Genomic DNA, 8,032 nt, shown 5'->3' with positions numbered 1-8,032 from the left:
TCCCAGGCTTTGCGAAATGCTCGAACTCGTGACTTAGATGCTATACTTCAAAAGTACTTTCGCATCATTTACCGTTTAGGGAAACCGAGGTAGAATTATCCAGGGGAAAAATCAGACAGTGGATTTTTCTCTTTTCCTTTAAAATGTTCATTGAGCAAAGTATTTTGTAATGAAAGCACAGGAACACATACCCATATTCCCATAAATATTTATAAGTCTGATCCTGTTGTCCTACAATTTAAAAGCATTTTTATAAAATGGGTATAAAATTGTTATTTTGATGTTACGGTTTTTGGCCCAGTATTAAGTTTTCTCAGTTGCTAGTCAAGATGTCATAGTTTTACCTTGTTTCTGGTTTAATAAAGTTAATTAAGAGATATTTTCAACTTGAACAATAATTATCTACTTTTTTTTTATATAAAACGACAAACACTGAAACAGCCCTCGGGGCAGATGTAGCCACTTTTCCGTGGCGGGATAAAACTATCAATGATTTTTCACTAGTACATGGATAATTGAAAAAGTACTATTGATTTATTTTTGATTTATTTATATTTGAGCAATATTGCCATTCGAATGAAAAATTTGTGAAATAGATTTTTTCAGGATATTTTCATCAAATTTGCCGCAATTACAAAAATTTTATAAAAAAAGTCGGCTAAAGCCTTTTTCATTAAAATTAAGTGACATATTTAGCATCAGTGGGCTTCAGTGTATCAAGTGAAATAATATTTGGTATCTCCAGTTTACAATTTCGTTTGAAAAACGGGTGGCAATTAGTACCCCAAAAGTGGCTATACCTAGCAAAGCCGGGGCACATATAGCCAACGTGTCATACTTTTTCATTAATTTCATAGAAAATGTCAGGGATTTTAGAGCCTTGAACTATACTCATACAGCCAATAACCTAATGCTACTTATGAAACATAAAAATATTAGACAAACCTTATCATTTTTTCACAATTTATGCGCAAAAAAAAAGCTTCATTTACTGGCTAAAAGTACCCCGGTCTCCCCTAATGGTTTTTTTTAACCGATTTGAACCGATTCATAAATCCTTCAAAAGGTCCTCCAAAATTGTTTTAAAAGTAAATAGAATTGATTTTCGGATAAAAATTAGTTATCGACTATGAACCGGTTCATGACCGGTTCAGTGGTTAAAGGGCTGCTAAATCACTTGTAATTTTTCTAAATTTTATGTTAAGGGAGATTCTTGGAAATGTAGTTCATAACCGTTTGAGGCAAGTTTGATTTAGTTGAAAGTCTTACAATCTTTAAGAAAAACCTTTCAATTTTTTTTATGTACCGGTATAAAACCGACTTTAACCGATATGTCCGAAAGCCAATATTGTGTTGCACATTTTTGTTATTTTAGATAATTGTCTTTTTAAAAAAATTCTGATGTTTCTTCCTACAAGGATAGGGAAAATTTTCTTTAAAAAGGCATTTTTAAAAGAAATTGCTCCTAGTGTGTAGAGGCCATTAGACAGGGGTTAAAGTGTATTTAAATCATGAGTTCAAGCATTTCGGTTAGAATTAGAATGCTTTGTCACACCCTCGTGTTATTTATTTGATGATTTAGAAAAACAGAATTTTGAACGTTTTGGAAATATCAGTAGGGGAAAGTACTCTCCTTTCTAACGTACATGCCTTCGAATAATGTGAATTTTCTTTTAGTTTTCCTAAGAGACTTACACATTTCTCTTAAATATTAGTTGGCTTAATCATCAATTGTTGATAATTCCGTGATAATTTAGTGTAAATCTCTTACGAAAACCAAAAGAAATTCACATTATTCGAAGGCATGAACGTTCGAAGGGAGAGCACTTTCCCCTAGAGGTGGTTATGTCCTAGACACACTTACAACTTGAGTCGAGAGGCGACTTAGTGGAAAATTATGGAAATGAAATTTAACCATTATGTCGAATATAATTACGCTAAGCAGCCTCCCGGCTAATCCTTAGGTCTGTCAAGGCCCTTAGGTTTGTGGATGAATGACTAACTTGTATAAGGGAAGAGCACCAGCGATCGGCAGTGTTCCCCGGATCGTCAGGTTATTACCATTGTTGCACCAATTCAAATTAATTTTTAAAAATTATTAACAACTTTTTACCATTAAACTCTTACAAGAATGCAGTGCATTAGTTTAGATTTAATTTATAAAACCAATTTTTCGTGAGACACCTGATTAAATTCGTGACTTAAATAGTTGTATTTGCATTTATTTTTAATAATTTATTCTAAAAATTTAAAATTCAAATGCACAGATAAAGTTAAATAGATCACTAATATACCAATTAGCATACACAAAAATACCAAATAATATTTTGAGGCTTATATTTGCAATTAAATGTCAAGCATGTTTCTTAACATTCCGATCCGGGGTGCTCTTTGTTACTCGATAAGATATTACTAAATTAATCCTTTTCATGCATCCATTACAAAATAAACTGTCTGAGATCTTGATTTTAGGCTTTTTTTATTAGATACTGAGCATTTAACTTACTTTTATAGTAAAATTATGATTAAATCTTTATATTTTCGTAACCTTTTTACGACTTGCCTTCTTCAAAAGGCATTTTATGCTCAATTTACTTTATTGCCTTCTTATGTCTTTGCCAACCTAAGAATGGCTTTTTATTTAAAATTAGAGCTTTTTCGGGGCATAAGAGGCATAATTGTGATATGCTTTTCAGCTGGTGCTGATGCTATCATCACCAATACTTATCAAGCCAGCGTTGAGGGATTCATGGAGCATCTGGATTTGGATGAGGAACAGAGTGTTGAGTTGATAAAATCAACAGTACGTTTAGCTCATTTGGCCAGGAATAAATTCCTCGCAGAGGCAAAAGAAATGCCCAAAGAATTACCATGGATTGTTGCCTCCATTGGACCCTATGGAGCTCATCTTCATGATGGATCTGAGTACACGGGAGAGTATGCCGATGTTGTGGATGCAGAGACTATTAAGAAGTGGCATCGAGTCCGTATTGAGGCTGTTGTTGAGGCTGGAGTTGATGGATTTGCTATTGAGACCATTCCCTGTCGCCTGGAGGCAGAAGCTCTGGTGGAAGTGATGGCTGAGGAGTATCCGGATGTGAAGTATTGGCTATCTTTTCAATGCAAAGACGAGGAAAGAATCGCTCATGGGGAAAATTTTGCAGAGACTTGTAGAGAGATTTGGGCAAAAGCCAAGAATTCAACAAACATTTTAGCCATTGGAACAAATTGTGTCAATCCGAAGGTATTTCTCTATTAATCCTTCTTGATTAACTTTATTTTTTCACAGCTCTTTTTGCTTTGCAGATTGTAAGTCCTTTGTTTAAGGCTGTGAATGCTGGCTATTCAGAAGCCCAGAAGATTCCTTTGGTAGTTTATCCTAATTCCGGAGAGACATACACAGTACAAGACGGCTGGAGGGGCAAAGAAGACTGTCAGCCCTTGGAGAATTACGTGGGAGAGTGGATATCTCTTGGCGCCAAAATCATTGGCGGATGCTGCAGAACATATGCTCGAGATGTGCAACGTATCAAAAAAATTGCTGAGAATCTCTGAGGGGAAAGGTACTTTGACATTCTTTTCCTCGAACCCTTTACGGGAAATCTTCCACCGGTGTTTTCTACTGTTGATTTTGTACTGGAAAAGAAATTAAATATTCTCGAATAATTATATTTTTGTCCTCTTTTAACTTGGTGAAGCATATACATCATGTAATTTATAATTCACATGGTTTTAATTTAAGAGATTTTGGTTGTTTCGTTTCGTTTTGCGTGGGAAGTTAAAGCGATTCAAGAAAACTCTTATGGAAAAGCTGAGAAGGTTTGTAACTCTGTTTCAACAAGCGACTTTTGTGTTATGCTGTCATCTAACAGCAACAGCAGAAAGTTTTCTATTTCAAATATTTCGCGCTATTCACTTACAAATTCACTAAAATTACTAAATATTTAAAATATAAGGAAATAACAATCTTAATAAAAACTCTCAATGCTGTAATTTGAGTTTTATTATTTTCCAATTCTTGTTTTGAGCATTATTCACATGTAATTAAATAAATTAAAAGAATGAAATATTTCAGTTCTATCCTGTTTTCTGATTGGCTAGAGTTTTTTGAAGCCTTCAAGTTTCTTCCAATCAGAGACTGATTTAGGACTAAAATATTTTGTCGAATTTGAAATTCAATTACAAGTAACTGGTACTTATAAAGAATTTCGAAAATAAAATATAATAAATCATTAGTAAATTACTCTAAACACGATTATCTTAAAGCAGACTTTAATTTTGAATTTGACTTAAAACGAATTGAAAATAGTTCAAAAGATAATGAATGATAGTGCCAAATAGACATAACATTTTACGCGTTTTTGACAGAAGTAAAAGAAATTAGCTTATACACGGGCTTCAGACCTAATGCTCATGGTCTAGGCTTAAATACTCTAATTTCTTACCAGAGTTGCTAAAGACAATAATATCAGTCAAGATTTTTAGAAAAAAATCAACTTAGGATTGAATAATAAGGCAAATGATCCATAAAATTATGTAAAACCAATAAAATTGTTTGCCGTTTAACCCTTTAACGACGAGACACTTTTCACGAACTGAAAATCAACAATAAAAATTAAACTGAGAAACATAATCAATGATAAGTATTACATCTAACTTTGGAAAGTCCAACAGAGTCTGATTCGGTATATTTTTTGCTTCTATGGACGATAGGGACAAAAATAGCCCAAAAATTGAAGTAATTTTTTGATAATACCAATGAATAATATTTTTCGCTTTAATGAAAAATAATACGTATGAGTATTGTAGTTTTTATTGCCAAAAGGGTTTTGCTTAAGAAAATTGGAAGTATAAAAAATAAATAAAATCAATTATGAATTTGAGAATTTAAAAATTCGCCATTTTTGAGCTGAAATATTTACATCATAGCAAATAGCTAGAGACTTGCAAAAAATATTTTAGATTCCTTCAACCTTCTACTTATAATTATGTACAGCCATAAGAAAAAAATAATTTTAGGTAGTCAGGAAAAATTATTTTCTTTATGGGACATCGGTGTTCCAATCATCTTTAAAGGGTTAACAACTAAAAAATTCGGGAACTAGGATAAACCTTTATTCTAAAGACTGCTTTATAGGCTTCCGATTAGCTATCTACCTATGGCCATATAACTCCTATTCCAATTATCCGACTGCAATGATTGATGGTGATGATAAAAGGTCTCGTAAAATGCTACACCTTTTGTGAACATTACAACTTTGTATGACCACATTGATGCTAAAACCGAAAAATTCCGAATAGTTACATAAAGAAATTCTATATCTACCATATAAAATCGAATTGTTCGAGGCGATTCTTTGTCCTCAAAATTCAAACCCCTCGAATTTGCATTGCTTTCCAAGCACTCAAAGGTAGTCTATAACGAGCCTTTACCGAAAGCTTATCTGAGCTTAACCAAATAGCATTTGAAAGGATGATTACCACAGAACATGTGCAGTGTTATGTGTATATTTTCCAAAAAAATTGTTGGGCGGTTTTTAGAGCGTCCTTTTCCACTAAGTAAGTGGAGTGCGATAAAAAATTGTGAAGTCACTTTTATTCACGTTTATTCACGTGTATTCCCAAAAGCGCGCTAAATGCACTGTTTGATATTTTATTTTCGGAAAGTTTTTTCTCACGATAAAACCCGTTATTATGAGTTAGATTTAGTGGAGACTGGGGCAGATTAACCAAGAAATGATTTTTTTCTTTGTTTTTTATGGAAAACATGTTTGAATCAGAATGTTAAATGCTTTTAAAACAGAGGTGTGCAAGAACCGTTAAAAATTGAATAAACGTCAAAATAAGTTTGTTCTGGTAGCGTTTTGACCATTGACGTACATGTTTCATTTGACGTTTATTCGGTTTCAACAGATCTTGCAGGCCTCTGTTTTAAAAAGAACTATAATACAACAATGTCTAATATTATCCGTGACTAATACTGCCCCGGTCTTCCCTACTACTCCATGGATCTGTTCTGTAATAACCTTTAGAAAAGACGAAGCCACTCCAAATCTAAGCTGAACGTATTTATTCGAATACCACACAAAAATTTAAAATGCAAGTTCACGTATTCGCTGCTTTAGCGCTTCTACTTCATTTCGAATTTTCGGTGTTCGTGACACTTCAATCGTCAACAACGTCAGCGTAAAAATTCGTAAAAGTAATCATCATGATAATTTTCAACCGCTTATCACCATTGGGGTCGCGGGCCTATGACATCTAATTTAGCAGCCGATTTGTCTATCCTTCGCCACTTCAGGAAGATGTTCGGATTCAATTCCAAGGACCTTCAACGCAAGATCCTGAATAAGGAAATTAAAAAAAAATTATGGATAAAAAATTAGAGGAAATTAGAGGTCACCGGAAGGACAGATTATCCTGGAAAAGCTAGCTCATATTAATAACGTACTCGTTTATTAAATTTTAGAAGATCTAGAAGAGAATCACAGAAAACATTAAATTACCAGTTCTTCTACTTTTAGGGACGGCCTGCCACCTAATGTAAAAATATATTCAATCTTTAGAAATCCAATGGGATAGGATCATACTGGACATTTCTTGCTGCATGTGGCTTGATGATGGGATCAATCCAAACTTGAAAATTAAAAACACCATGCATTTCTTTAGAAAACTTGGTTTTTACTAATTCCTTGTTTCTTCAATCTCGCTTCATATGGACTTTTTCATTAGTAATTTTATGACCATTTCATAACCCGTTCTTATTGAATCACAGTATTAATGTACTCAATGAGTACTACTCCTTTTTTATTTTTATTTTATAATCGTATTCTAAGCGTTCCGAGTCACTAAAACATACAAGCCACCTGTATCCTATCGCTGTACTCAAGCAACGGCCCTCGCCGTCTTAACAATAGAGTCACCACGAAAAATCTACAGAACAACCTTTACGCTAAATTTCAAATCGCTCCTTGGAAATTACAAGGGGCCAACTCAATCTGAGCCATTTTTCAGGAGAAAGCATGAAAGATTCAACTTTGTATAAATAATTATCTCAATTAAGTATGTTAATAAAAACAATTTAATTCTTTTGTATTTGTATGAGCATTATTATAAACATCGAAACATACATATTTTTACCTTTCAAAATATGTTTTTTTATGAGTTAGCTCTTTGTCATTCTAAATGATGCGCAAATTTTCATGAAATTAGAATGACACGGGATCAACTTGCTTGAGTTAGTCCCTTGTTTCACAAAAATTTAAACGATAAATCTATTTTGTGCCCCTTGACTTCAAACAAAACCGCGCAATCAATCATAAAGAGTAAAATTTTGAAAAACTTTTCTAATAACGAAATTTATTGACTCATATCATCTGAAATTTTATTAAATTCTCTGTCTGAGTGCACTTAAATTTGAGTGAAGCTACATCTTCTCAGATCATCAAGACTTTGTACGACATCCGAGGGGGTTTAAATCGAAAAAATGATTTTCAAAATTTTTATGTCGAATCTCGGAAATAAAATTAATGATTTTGGTCTTGAAGTTACAAAAACTTCCAGGTTGTCTGTAAGTAACATCAATTTTCGTATGTTTATTTGAACTTATAACAGGTTTATTGTTCGATTTCATAGACAGAATAAAACTCCCTCTGTCCCAAAAAAAAGTCGTACATTCCTTCATATAAAATGTATTAATAAACGTACGACTTTTTTCGGGACGAATGGATTATATATCTCCATATTAATATAATGATTGTACATTTATAAGGTTATATCCGAAGGGTCCGAAGAGGGTATATAAATCACAGGTATTTAGAGATATTTCATTTTCACGCCCACAAAACTTTCGAAGAAAATTTATGCATTTAAGCTTTGCTGATAATTTTATGTTAAGAGCAATTGCTTCTTTGAATAAGAATTCAAATAGATAACAATTTACTAATAAATTAAGCAATATCAATCAAGGATGATGCCCTAAGGAAATCTTTTAAATCATGAGCAGATAAATGGGAGTTGATGAGAGTAATGC

This window comes from Phlebotomus papatasi, chromosome 3 (genome assembly GCF_024763615.1).
Source record: "Phlebotomus papatasi isolate M1 chromosome 3, Ppap_2.1, whole genome shotgun sequence".
Lineage (NCBI taxonomy): Eukaryota > Metazoa > Arthropoda > Insecta > Diptera > Psychodidae > Phlebotomus > Phlebotomus papatasi.
The sequence above is the reverse complement of the archived record's forward strand: the minus strand, read 5'-3'. Positions refer to the sequence as shown.